Source organism: Delphinus delphis, chromosome 3, assembly GCF_949987515.2.
Source record: "Delphinus delphis chromosome 3, mDelDel1.2, whole genome shotgun sequence".
In the NCBI taxonomy this organism is placed as follows: domain Eukaryota; kingdom Metazoa; phylum Chordata; class Mammalia; order Artiodactyla; family Delphinidae; genus Delphinus; species Delphinus delphis.
The window spans coordinates 17,148,158-17,162,137 of record NC_082685.1 but is presented as its reverse complement, the minus strand read 5'-3'; the positions used below and the strand labels follow the sequence as shown (position 1 = coordinate 17,162,137).

The window sequence follows — 13,980 nt, the reverse complement described above, 5'->3', positions numbered from 1 at the left end:
CCAAACTTCAGAGGCCCACATGTGTGTACACTGGTACAAGGATGGGGTGGAGCTTGGTCACTCCTGCCGGTACTTCTCACAGGAGGACATGGGCACACGGCACCGGCTGGTGGCTACCTCAGTCACCGTGCAGGATGAGGGCACCTACTTGTGCCAAGTGGGCGAGGACTCTGTGGACTTGCGGTCGCGTGTCTGTGGTTAGTGCACTGCCTCCCAGGCTTGGTGTGTGGGGAGCAGGTCTGGCTGCATCCAGCTGTGCAGCACTTGCAAGGCCAAGCTGTCTCTCCCTTCATTTCTTCTGAGAATACTTGGGGGTAGGGGCAGTTACTTCTGAATTTGGGTGAAGAAACGACCCATGAAACTAATATATATAGGTGAAGAATGCAGGCCTGGAAAATAAAAGATAAGAAGGAAATTTAAAGCCCTTGTCCTCTTTTTAAAGGTGAGGAAATGAGGCAGAGCAGACCTAGAAAGTGCTGGAAGTGTCCTTGGAAGGTTAGATTTGGATCTTGGTGAATCTGAGGCCCTGGCTCTTTCTAGAAGCCATTGAGGTCTCTTGGCAGATTCTCCAAGTCCAGTTCTGCCCCATCTTAGCCCTCAGAAGGGTCTCTGCCATGCCGCCCACGCCTCCTTCCATCTGAGCACAGGCACTGGGGCTGGGCTGCCCATCATGGAGCTCTGAGGCTGCTTCCCATCACAGCCAGGAGGGGTTGGGGCACCTGGACCAACTGTGCCCATGGAGGGTTCCATGTGCAGCACCTCATCACAAAGGATCCTCATGGGGGTGGGATCCGAGGCTGCCTGGGGTCTAGAGCAAAGCTCTGTCATGGCTCCAGGACTTGGGAAACCTCACCTTGGCAGAGCCTCTGCTGTGTATCCCTCCCTGTTGCCAGAGCCCTCGGCGATGTTTGCCAAGGAGCAGCCAGCACTCAGGGAGGTACAGGCCGAGGTGGGGGCCAGTGCCACACTGAGCTGTGAGGTGGCCCAGGCCCAGATGGAGGTGACATGGTACAAGGATGGGAAGAAGCTGAGTGTGAGCTCAAAAGTGTGCATGGAGGCCAAGGGCTGCACCCGGCAGCTGGTGGTGCAGCACGTGGGGAATAGGGACGCTGGGGAGTACAGCTGTGAGGCCAGGGGCAGAAGGTCTCCTTCCGCCTGGGGTGTCACAGGTCAGTTGACCATTTCATAGGAACAGGCCTGGAGGAACCAGGCCTGTTTTCAGTGCGGGTGATGGCAGTGCTCAGCTGACTCATCAGGCCCGTATCAGTTATACAAATAACCCCAGAACTTAGTGGCCCAATGGAACAGTCTGTGGGCAGGAATTCAAGCAGTGCTCAGTGTGGGTGGCTCATCTCTGCTCCACCTGGTGTTGACTGGGACAGGAGGATCCAGTCTGGCCTCATTTGTGTGTCTGATGTCCCAGTCAGGGGGCTGGCTGTGATGACAGGCCTCTCTCTTCTAGTGATGTTGTCTGGGCTCATTCCTGTCTGGGACCATGCTGTTCTCTCCTCTGGGGCTATGCTCTCCTTGTGACATCTCATTCTCAAGGCCTCTTTCTCCATGTGGGTAGCCTGAGCTCCTTCATCTTCTGGCTGGGTTCCCTTTAGGGATTAGGAGATGCTACAGGGTTTGTTAAGATTTGTTTTCACCAGTCCCAGAATATTACATTCTGTGTGTGTTATTGCACAAAGCCAGACATAAGGCCAGCCTAGTTCCAAGGAGTTGGAGAAGTAGACCTCACTGTTGATGAGGAGTCCCCTGGTTAATTGGGGACAATTTCTAACAATCTACCACAAGGACACAGGCTCTATCTGTCTAGATCTTTGCTTTCTTGAGCATAAGATAAAGATCTTTCTAAAGCTTATTGCCTCATGGTCACAAGATGGCTTCCCTAGCTCCAGCCATCATGTTCAAGGTGGGAAGAACATGTAAGGATTGTGTGTGTGTTTGTTTTTTTCCTTTTCACTGCTGTGCAGTAAATTATCACAAACTCAGTGGCTTAAAATAATGCCCATCTGTTAGTTCACAGTTCTATAGATCAGAATTCAAGATGTGGATTCTGGATTCTCTTTTCAGGGTCTCAAGGGCTGGAATCCATATGCCATCTGGCTGAGTTCTCTCAGGGTCCTTTTCCAAGCTCATCCAAGTTGCTGGCAGAATTCATTTCCTTGTGGTTCTGGGTCTAAGGCTATTTCCTGGCTGGCTGGCAGCCAGGGGCTGCTCTTAGGTCCTTTGCCACATGGCCCCTCATGTCCATTCGCTCTTACGCTCCAAATCTCTTTGGCCAGGAAGAACCCCCTCCCTTCTAAGGTCTCACCTGATTAGGTCAGGCCCAACCAGGATAATCTCCTTGTTAATGAACTCATAGTCAACTGATCTGGGACCTACATTCCTTCTGCAGAATCCCTTCACAGCAGCGCCTGGATTAGTGTTTGGTGGAATAGCTTGGAGGAGGTGCATGCATACGGTGGTGCACGGATCTTGAGGCAGTCCTACCTAGCACAGGGTGTCACCTGCTCTTTCTTCTATTCAGAGAACAGATGCTCTCTGAGGAGCCCACAGCAGATTTTCCCTATGCCTCCTAGTACTGTGTGGGTCCGATGGCCATGCCTTGCTCAGACACCTGGGAAAGTGAGTCCTAATCTTCCAGCTTCAGCAGTGGAACATTGAATGTGGTAGAGGTGGGCATCTGGTGGTGTGGCTGGCCTGGTTCTGCTGAGGGATCTGTCCTGCGGCACTGGCCCATGCCAACATCAGGGTGGCTGTGCCCTGGTTTTGGACACTGACTTCGAGGCATGCTGTGGAGGGATCAAAGTGAACATGGTCAGACCTCACTCCTGCCTCTTAAGAGACAGGTGACCTTAGGCAAGTCGTCAGTGTTGTGTCCCCCTGAAGTCTGTCTGGAAACTCAGAATGTGGCCTTAACTGGAAATGGGGTCTCTGCAGACAACATCAAGGAAAGGATCACAAGATGAGATGACCCTGGATTAGGGTGGGCCCTGACTCCAATGACAGGTGTCCTTTGAGAGAAAGAAGAGGGCTATTCGCGATACAGATACACAGGGACATGGCCAGTGACAATGGAGGCAGAGATTGGGGTGATGCAGTCACAAACCCCGGGATGCCTGGAACCATCAGATTATAGCCATCCTGGTGGATGTGAGGTAGTATCTTATTGTGGTTTTGATTTGTATTTCCGCGATGACTAATGATGTTGAGCATATTCTCATATGTATTTGGCCATTTGTGTATCTTCTTTGGAGAAATGTCTATTCAGATCCTTTGCTTGTTTTTAAATTATTTATCTTTTTATTACTCAGTTGAAAGAGTTCTTCGTATATTCTGGATAGTATAGCCTTATCAGATACATGATTTGCAAATAGTTTCTTCCATTCACTTTCTTAATTGTGCCCTTTGATGCACAAAAGTTTTAAAATTGTGATGAAATCTAGTTTATCTTCTTTGGTTGCTTGTGTGTTAGATGTCACATCTAAGAAATCGTTGCCCAATCCAAGGTCAAATAGATTGACACCTATGTTTTCTTCTAAGAGTTTTCCAGTTTTAGCCCTTGTATTTAGGTCTTTGATCCATTTTGTGAATATTTGTGTATGGTGTGAGTTAGGGGTCCAACTTCATCCTTTCCATTGGATATCCAGTTGTCCCAGCACCATTTGTTGAAAAGAATTTTTCCCCATTGAATTTTTTTGGCATCCTTGTTGAAAGTCAATTAACCATTAATTAAATATTTACTTCTGGACTCTCAATTTTATTCCATTGATATATATGTCTACCACAGTCTTGATTATTGTAGCTTTGTGGTATGTTTTGAAATTGGGAATGTGAATTCTTTAACTTTTTTTTCAACATTGATTTGGCTATTTGAGGTCCCTTGCATTTCCACATGAATTTTAGGATCATCTTTTTAAATTTTGCAAAAAAGGCAGCTGGTATTTTGATTGGGATTGCATCAAAATGTGTAGGTCAATTTGGGGTATATTGCCATCTTTTTATTTTATTTTAAAAATTTATTTATTTATTTTTGGCTGCATTGGGTCTTTGTTGCTGCACGTGGGCTTTCTCTAGTTGTGGCGAACAAGGTCTACCCTTCGTTGGGGTGCGCAGGCTTCTCATTGCAGTGGCTTCTCTTGTTGCGGAGCACAGGCTGTAGGCATGCAGGCTTCAGTAGTTGTGGTGCTGAAGTGGGATCTTCTCGGACCAGGGATTGAACCCATGTCCCCTGCACTGGCAGGCAGATTCTTAACCACTGCACCACCAGGGATGTACCCAAATGACTGGTATCAGATTTCATTTTTTTTTTTTCAGTACGCGGGCCTCTCACTGTTGTGGCCCCTCCCTCCCGTTGCGGAGCACAGGCTCCAGACACGCAGGCTCAGCGGCCATGGCTCACGGGCCCAGCCACTCCGAGGCATGTGGGATCCTCCCAGACCGGGGCACAAACCCACGTCCCCTGCATCAACAGGCGGACTCTCAACCACTGCGCCACCACGGAAGCCCCAGATTTCTTTTTTAATTTTATTTTTTTGGCTGCACTATGTGGCATGTGGAATCTTAGTTCCCTGACCAGGGATCACACCCGTGCCCCCTGTGGTGGAAGCGCAGAGTCTTAACCACTGGACCACCAGGGAAGTCCTCTTTGCCATCTTAACAGTGTTAGTCTCCTAATCCACAATATGAGATGACTTTCTATTTATTTTGGTCTTTTAAATTTCTTTCAATTATGTTTCATAGTTTTTAGTGTGCAGGAATTGTGCTTATTTTGTTAAGTTTGTTGCTAAGTATTTTATTCTTTTTGATGCTACTGTAAATGGAATTTTGTTAATTTCATTTAAAAATTGTTCGTTACTAATGTATGGAAATAGAATTGATTTTTGTATATTGGTCTAGTATCCTGCAGCTCCTCCGAATTCATTTATTCACTCTATTAGTTCTTTTGTGGATGCCTTAGGATTTGCTATATACAAATCATGTCATCTGCAGGTAGTTTTACTTCATTTCCAGTCTGGATGCCTCTCATTTTGTTTTTGATTACTGATTAAATCTCTTTACTTGTTATAGGTCTATTCAGATGTTTTTCCATTTATTCTTGTGTTAGTTTTGATAGTTTATGTGTTTCTAGGAATGTCTCCATTTCATCTAGGTTATCTAGTTGGTGTGCAGTTGTTCATAGTATTCTCTTTTAATCCTTTTTTTTTTTGGTAAGGTCTTTATTGATGTCCCCAGTTTTTTTTTTCCTGATTTTAATAATTTGAGTCTTCTATCTTTTTTATTGATCAGTCTAGCTAATATTTTGTCAAGTTTGTTGATCTTTTCAAAGAACCACCTTTTGGTTTCCTTGATTCTTTCTATTGCTTTTGTGTTCTCCATTTCACTTACCTATGCTCTAATCTTTATTTTTTTCATTGTTCTAAGTTTGGGTTTAACTTAATCTTTTTCTCGTTTCTTAAGGTATGAAGTTAGGTTATTGATTTGTGATCTTCTTTTTAAGATAGGCCTATAACTTATAGCTATGGATGGCAGGAAACTGAGCACTGCTTTCACTGCACCTCATAAGTTTTGGTATGCTGTATTTTCATTTTCATTTATCTCAAAATATTTTCTAATTTTCCTTGTAATTCTCCTTTGAGTGTGTTGTTTAACTTTGACATACTTTTTTTTTAAACATCTTTATTGGGGTATAATTGCTTTACAATGGTGTGTTAGTTTCTGCTTTATAACAAAGTGAATCAGTTATACATAAACATATGTTCCCATATGTCTTCCCTCTTGCGTCGCCCTCCCTCCCACCCTCCCTATCCCACCCCTCCAGGCTGTCAAAAAGCACCGAGCCAATATCCCTGTGCCATGCGGCTGCTTCCCACTAGCTATCTACCTTACTATGTTTTTTAGTGTGTATATGTCCATGACTCTCTCTCGCCCTGTCACAGCTCACCCTTCCCCCTCCCCATAACCTCAAGTCCATTCTCCAGTAGGTCTGCGTCTTTATTCCTGCCTTACCCCTAGGTTCTTCATGACATTTTTTTTCTTAAATTCCATATATATGTGTTAGCATACGGTATTTGTCTTTTTCTTTCTGACTTACTTCACTCTGTATGACAGACTCTAGGTCTACCCACCTCATTACAAATAGCTCAATTTCATTTCTTTTTATGGCTGAGTAATATTCCATTGTATATATGTGCCACATCTTCCTTATCCATTCATCCGATGATGGGCTCTTACGTTGTTTCCATCTCCGGGCTATTGTAAATAGAGCTGCAATGAACATTTTGGTACATGACTCTTTTTGAATTTTGGTTTTCTCAGGGTATATGCCCAGTAGTGGGATTGCTGGGTCATATGGTAGTTCTATTTGTAGTTTTTTAAGGAACCTCCATACTGTTCTCCATGGTGGCTGAACCAATTCACATTCCCACCAGCAGTGCAAGAGTGTTCCCTTTTCTCCACACCCTCTCCAGCATTTATTGTTTCTAGATTTTTTGATGATGGCCATTCTGACCAGTGTGAGATGATATCTCATTGTAGTTTTGATTTGCATTTCTCTAATGATTAATGATGTTGAGCATTCTTTCATGTGTTTGTTGGCAGTCTGTATATCTTCTTTGGAGAAATGTCTATTTAGGTCTTATGCCCATTTTTGGATTGGGTTGTTTGTTTTTTTGTTATTGAGCTGCATGAGCTGCTTGTAAATTTTGGAGATTAATCCTTTGTCGGTTGCTTCATTTGCAAATATTTTCTCCCATTCTGAGGGTTGTCTTTTGGTCTTGTTTATGGTTTCCTTTGCTGTGCAGAAGCTTTGAAGTTTCATTAGCTCCCATTTGTTTATTTTTGTTTTTATTTCCATTACTCTAGGAGGTGGGTCAGAAAGGATCTTGCTGTGATTTATGCCATAGAGTGTTCTGCCTATGTTTTCCTCTAAGAGTTTGATAGTTTCTGGCCTTACATTTAGGTCTTTAATCCATTTTGAGCTTATTTTTGTGTATGGTGTTAGGGAGTGATCTAATCTCATACTTTTACATGTACCTGTCCAGTTTTCCCAGCACCACTTATTGAAGAGGCTGTCCTTTCTCCACTGTACATTCCTGCCACCTTTATCAAAGATAAGGTGTCCATATGCGCGTGGGTTTATCTCTGGGCTTTCTATCCTGTTCCATTGATCTATCTTTCTGTGTTTGTGCCAGTACCATACTGTCTTGATTACTGTAGCTTTGTAGTATAGTCTGAAGTCAGGGAGCCTGATTCCTCCAGCTCCTTTTTTCGTTCTCAAGATTACTTTGGCTATTCGGGGTCTTTTGTGTTTCCATACAAATTGTGAAATTTTTTGTTCTAGTTCTGTGAAAATTGCCAGTGGTAGTTTGATAGGGATTGCATTGAATCTATAGATTGCTTTGGGTAGTAGAGTCATTTTCACAATGTTGATTCTTCCAGTCCAGGAACATGGTATATCTCTCCATCTATTTGTATCATCTTTAATTTCTTTCATCAGTGTCTTATAATTTTCTGCATACAGGCCTTTTGTCTCCTTAGGTAGGTTTATTCCTAGATATTTTATTATTTTTGTTGCAATGGTAAATGGGAGTGTTTTCTTGATTTCACTTTCAGATTTTTCATCATTAGTATATAGGAATGCCAGAGATTTCTGTGCATTACTTTTGTATCCTGCTACTTTACCAAATTCATTGATTAGCTCTAGTAGTTTTCTGGTAGCATCTTTAGGATTCTCTATGTATAGTATCATGTCATCTGCAGACAGTGACAGCTTTAATTCTTCTTTTCCGATTTGGATTCTTTTTATTTCCTTTTCTTCTCTGATTGCTGTGGCTAAAACTTCCAAAACTATGTTGAATAAGAGTGGTGAGAGTGGGCAACCTTGTCTTGTTCCTGATCTTAGTGGAAATGCTTTCAGTTTTTCACCATTGAGGATGATGTTTGCTGTGGGCTTGTCATATATGGCCTTTATTATGTTGAGGAAAGTTCCCTCTATGCCTACTTTCTGCAGGGTTTTTATCATATGGGTGTTGAATTTTGTCAAAAGCTTTCTCTGCATCTATTGAGATGATCATATGGTTTTTCTCCTTCAATTTGTTAATATGGTATATCACATTGATAGATTTGCATATATTGAAGAATCCTTGCTCTCCTAGAATAAACCCCACTTGATCATGGTGTATGCTCCTTTTAATGTGCTGTTGGATTATGTTTGCTAGTATTTTGTTGAGGATTTTTGCATCTATGTTCATCAGTGATATTGGCCTGTAGTTTTCTTTCTTTGTGACATCCTTGTCTGGTTTTGGTATCAAGGTGATGGTGGCCTCGTAGAAGGAATTTGGGAGTGTTCCTCCCTCTGTTATATTTTGGAAGAGTTTGAGAAGTATTGGTGTTAGCTCTTCTCTAAATGTTTGATAGAATTCGCCTGTGAAGCCATCTGGTCCTGGGCTTTTGTTTGTTGGAAGATTTTTAATCACAGTTTCAATTTCAGTGCTTGTGATTGGTCTGTTCATATTTTCTATTTCTTCCTGATTCAGTCTTGGCAGGTAGTGCATTTCTAAGAATTTGTCCATTTCTTCCAGATTGTCCATTTTATTGGCATAGAGTTGCTTGTAGTAATCTCTCATGATCTTTTCTATTTCTGCACTGTCAGTTGTTACCTCTCCTTTTTCATTTCTAATTCTATTGATTTGAGTCTTCTCCCTTTTTTTCTTGATGAGTCTGGCTAGTGGTTTATCTATTTTGTTTATCTTCTCAAAGAACCAGCTTTTAGTTTTATTGATCTTTGCTATTGTTTCCTTCATTTCTTTTTCATTTATTTCTGATCTGATTTTTATGATTTCTTTCCTTCTGCTAGCTTTGGGGTTTTTTTGTTCTTCTTTCTCTAATTGCTTGAGGTGCAAGGTTAGGTTGTTTATTCGAGATGTTTCCTGCTTCTTAAGGTGGGCTTGTATTGCTATAAACTTCCCCCTTAGAACTGCTTTTGCTGCATCCCATAGGTTTTGGGTCGTTGTGTCTCCATTGTCATTTGTTTCTAGGTATTTTTTTTTTATTTCCTCTTTGATTTCTTCAGTGATCACTTCATTATTAAGTAGTGTATTGTTTAGCCTCCATGTGTTTGCATTTTTTGCAGATCTTTTCCCGTAATTGATATCTAGTCTCATGGCGTTGTGGTCAGAAAAGATACTTGATACAATTTCAATTTTCTTAAATTTACCAAGGCTTGATTTGTGACCCAAGATATGATCTATCCTGGAGAATGTTCCATGAGCACTTGAGAAAAATGTGTATTCTGTTGTTTTTGGATGGAGTGTTCTATAAATATCAATTAAGTCCATCTTGTTTAATGTATCATTTAAAGCTTGTGTTTCCTTATTTATTTTCATTTTGGATGATCTGTACATGGGTGAAAGTGGGGTGTTTAAGTCCCCTACTATGAATGTGTTACTGTCGATTTCCCCTTTTATGACTGTTAGTATTTGCCTTATGTATTGAGGTGCTCCTATGTTGGGTGCATAAATATTTACAATTGTTATATCTTCTTCTTGGATTGATCCCTTGATCATTTTGTAGTGTCCTTCTTTGTCTCTTTTAATAGTCCTTATTTTAAAGTCTATTTTGTCTGATATGAGAATTGCTACTCCAGCTTTCTTTTGGTTTCCATTTGCGTGGAATATCTTTTTCCATCCCCTTACTTTCAGTCTGTATGTGTCTCTAGGTCTGAAGTGGATCTCCTGTAGACAGCATACATAAGGGCCTTGTTTTTGTATCCATTCAGCCAATCTGTGTCTTTTGGTGGGAGCATTTAGTCCATTTACATTTAAGGTAATTATCGATATGTATGTTCCTATTCCCATTTTCTAAATTGTTTTGGGTTCGTTATTATAGGTCTCTTCCTTCTCTTGTGTTTCTTGTCTAGAGAAGTTCCTTTAGCATTTGTTGTAAAGCTGGTTTGGTGGTGCTGAACTCTCTCAGCTTTTGCTTGTCTGTAAAGGTTTTAATTTCTCCATCAAATCTGAATGAGATCCTTGCTGGTTAGAGTAGTCTTGGTTGCAGGTTTTTCTCCTTCAACACTTTCAGTATGTCCTGCCACTCCCTTCTGGCTTGTAGAGTTTCTGCTGAGAGATCAGCTGTTAACCTTATGGGGATTCCCTTGTGTGTTATTTGTTGTTTTTCCCTTGCTGCTTTTAATATGCTTTCTTTGTATTTAATTTTTGACAGTTTGATTAATATGTGTCTTGGCGTATTTCTCCTTGTATTTATCCTGTATGGGACTCTCTGTGCTTCCTGGACTTGATTAACTATTTCCTTTCCCATATTAGGGAAGTTTTCAACTATAATCTCTTCAAATATTTTCTCAGTCCCTTTCTTTTTCTCTTCTTCTTCTGGAACCCCTATAATTCGAATGTTGGTGCATTTAATGTTGTCCCAGAGGTCTCTGAGACTGTCCTCAGTTCTTTTCATTCTTTTTTCTTTATTCTGCTCTGCATTAGTTATTTCCACTATTTTATCTTCCAGGTCAATTATCCGTTCTTCTGCCTCAGTTATTCTGCTATTGATCCCATCTAGAGTACTTTTAATTTCATTTATTGTGTTGTTCATCGTTGCTTGTTTCATCTTTATTTCTTCTAGGTCCTTGTTAACTGTTTCTTGCATTTTGTCCATTCTATTTCCAAGATTTCAGATCATCCTTACTATCATTATTCTGAATTCTTTTTCAGGTAGACTGCCTATTTCCTCTTCATTTGTTAGGTCTGGTGCATTTTTATCTTGCTCCTTTATCTGCTGTGTGTTTTTCTGTCTTCTCATTTTGCTTATCTTACTGTGTTTGGGGTCTCCTTTTTGCAGGCTGCAGGTTCGTATTTCCCGCTGTTTTTGATGTCTGTCTCCAGTGGCTAAGGTTGGTTCAGTGGGTTGTGTAGGCTTCCTGGTGGAGGGGACTAGTGTCTGTGTTGTGGTGGATGAGGCTGGATCTTGTCTCTCTAGTGGGCAGGTTCACATCTGGTGGTGTGTTTTGGGGTGTCTGTGGCCTTATTATGATTTTAGGCAGCCTCTCTGCTAATGGGTGGGGTTGTGTTCCTGTTTTGCTAGTTGTTTGGCATAGGTTGTCCAGCACTGTGGCTTGCTGGTCGTTGAGTGAAGCTGGGTGCTGGTGTTAAGATGGAGGTCTCTGGGAGATTTTCACCGTTTGATATTATATGGAGCTGGGAGGTCTCTTGTTGACCAGTGTCCTGAAGTTGGCTCTCCTACCTCAGAGGCAGAGCCCTGACTCCTGGCTGGAGCACCAAGAGCCTTTCATCCACACGGCTCAGGATAAAAGGGAGAAAAAGTAGAGAGAATTAGTATAAGTATGAGGAAAGAAAGAAGGAAAGGAAGGAAGGAAGGAAGGAAGAAAGAAAGAAAGAAAGAAAGAAAGAAGCAAAGAAGGAAAGAAGGCAAGAAGGAAAGAAAGGAGGGAGGGAGGGAGGGAGGAAGGAAGGAAGGAGGGAAAGAAGGAAAAAAGACAGAAAGAAAGAAGATACAGTAAAAATAAAATAAAGTATAATAAAGTTATTGAATTAAAAAATACATATTTAGAAAAAAAAAAAAAGGGACGGATAGAACCTTAGGACAAATGTTGGAAGCAAAGCTATACAGACAAAATCTTACACAGAAGCATACACATACACCCTCACAAAAAGAGGTAAAGGGGGAAAAATCATAAATCTTGCTCTCGGAGACCACCTCCTCAATTTGGGATGATTCGTTGTCTAAAGGAGGGAAGGAAGGAAGGAAAGAAAGAAAGAAAGAACGAAGGTAAAGTATAATAAAGTTATTAAAATTAAAATTAATTATTAAGAAAAAAATTTAAAAAAAAAAACCATGGACGGAGAGAACCCTAGGACAAATGGTGGAAGCAAGACTATACAGACAAGATCTCACACAGAAGCATACACATACACATTCACAAAAAGGAAAACGGAAAAGAAGCATAGATCTTGCTCCTAAAGTCCACCTCCTCAATTTGGGATCATTCTTGTCTATTCAGGTATTCCACAGATGCAGGGTATATCAAGTTGATTGTGGAGCTTTAATCCGCTGCTTCTGAGGCTGCTGGGATAGATTTCCCTTTCTCTTCTTTGTTCTCACAGCTCACAGGGGCTCAGCTTTGGATTTGGCCCTGCCTCTGCGTGTAGGTCGCTCGCTGGAGGGCGTCTGTTTTTTGCTCAGACAGGACGGGGTTAAAGGAGCCGCTGATTCGGGGGCTCTGGCGCACTCAGGCCGGGGGGCGGGGGTGAGGGAGGGGCACTGCGTGCGGGGCGGGCCTGCGGCGGCAGAGGCCGGCGTGACGTTGCACCAGCCTGAGGCCCGCCGTGCGTTCTCCCGGGGAAGTTGTCCCTGGATCCCGGGAACCTGGCAGTGGCGGGCTGCACAGGCTCCGCGGAAGAGGGGTGTGGAGAGTGACCTGTGCTCGCACACAGACCCCTTGGTGGCGGCAGCAGCAGCCTTAGCGTCTCCCGCCCGTCTCTGGGGCCCGTGCTTTTAGCCGCGGCTCGCGCCCGTCTCTGGAGTTCCTTTAAGCAGCGCTCTTAAACCCCTCTCCTCGCGCACCAGGAAACAAAGAGGGAAGAAAAAGTCTCTTGCCTCTTCGGTAGGTGCAGACTTTTCCCCGGACTCCCTCCCGGCTAGCCGTGGTGCACTAACCCCTTCAGGCTATGTTCAAGACGCCAACCCCAGTCCTCTCCGTGCGCTCAGTCCGAAACCGAAACCCGAGCCTCAGCTCGCAGCCCCGCCCGCCCCGGCGGGTGAGCAGACAAGCCTCTCGGGCTGGTGAGTGCTGGTCGGCACCGATCCTCTGTGCGGGAATCTCCCCGCTTTGCCCTCCGCACCCGTTGCTGTGCACTCCTCCGTGGCTTCGAAGCTCCCCCCTCCGCCTCCCGCAGTCTCCGCCTGTGAAGGGGCTTCCTAGTGTGTGGAAACTTTTCCTCCTTCACAGCTCCCTCCCACTGGTGCAGGTGCCGTCCCTATTCTTTTGTCTCTGTTTCTTCTTTTTTTCTTTTGCGCTACCCAGGTACGTGGGGAGTTTCTTGCCTTTTGGGAGGTCTGAGGTCTTCTGCCAGCCTTCAGTAGGTGTTCTGTAGGAGTTTTTCCACGTGTAGATGTATTTCTGGTGTATCTGTGGGGAGGAAGGTGTTCTCCGCGTCTTACTCTTCCGCCATCTTCAAGGTCCGCCTTGACATACTTTTGAATTTTCCAGTTTTCTTTCTAGTATTGCTGTCTAGTTTCATTCCATCATAATAAAAAAGATTCTTTGTATGCTTTCAGTCATTTTAGATTTATTGAGACTTGTTTTATGATCTAACGTGTGGTCTGTGTTAGAGGATGTTCCATATGTGCTTGAGTAAAATGTGTCTTCTGTTGCTGTTGGGTGAAGTGTCCTCTGTAAGTCAGTTAGGTCTAGTTTCTTGTATAGTGTTATTCATGTCCTATTTCCTTATTGATCTGTCTGGTTGTTCTATCCATTATTGAAAGTAGGGTACTGAAGTCTCTGACTATTCTTGGAGAACTGTCTATTTCTCCCTTTAATCTTTTAGTTTTCGTTTCATATATTTTGGAGCTCTCCTGTTAGTTGTGCTTATGTTTATAGTTGTGATATCTTCTTGATGAATTGACCCTTTTAATCAATATATAACATCCTTAATCTATATCTGTATATATTAAATATAATGTCTTGTAATGTTTTTTTTTCCTTTTGTTTGACAGTATAGCCACCTCAGGTCTCTATTGATTGCTATTTGTATGGAGTATCTTTTCACTTTCAACCTATTTGTATCTTTGGATCTAAAGTGAATCTCCTGTAGACAGCATTTTAAAAATTCATTTTGTATTAAGTTAATTCTTATAAGAAAGTGTTTCCTTCTGCTATTTTACTCTTTGTTTCTTATATGTCATATCTTTTTGCCATTATTTTCTCCATTATTGTCATTTATGATT

The 13,980-nt window shown here is 42.5% G+C and overlaps 1 protein-coding gene across 1 annotated transcript in view; it reads left to right on the top strand.

Annotated features, from left to right (window-relative positions):
* The window catches only part of OBSCN (obscurin, cytoskeletal calmodulin and titin-interacting RhoGEF), a 175,887-nt gene that overhangs the window by 9,570 nt on the left and 152,337 nt on the right, over positions 1-13,980 (top strand). The gene's annotated exons all lie outside the window — the stretch shown is intronic.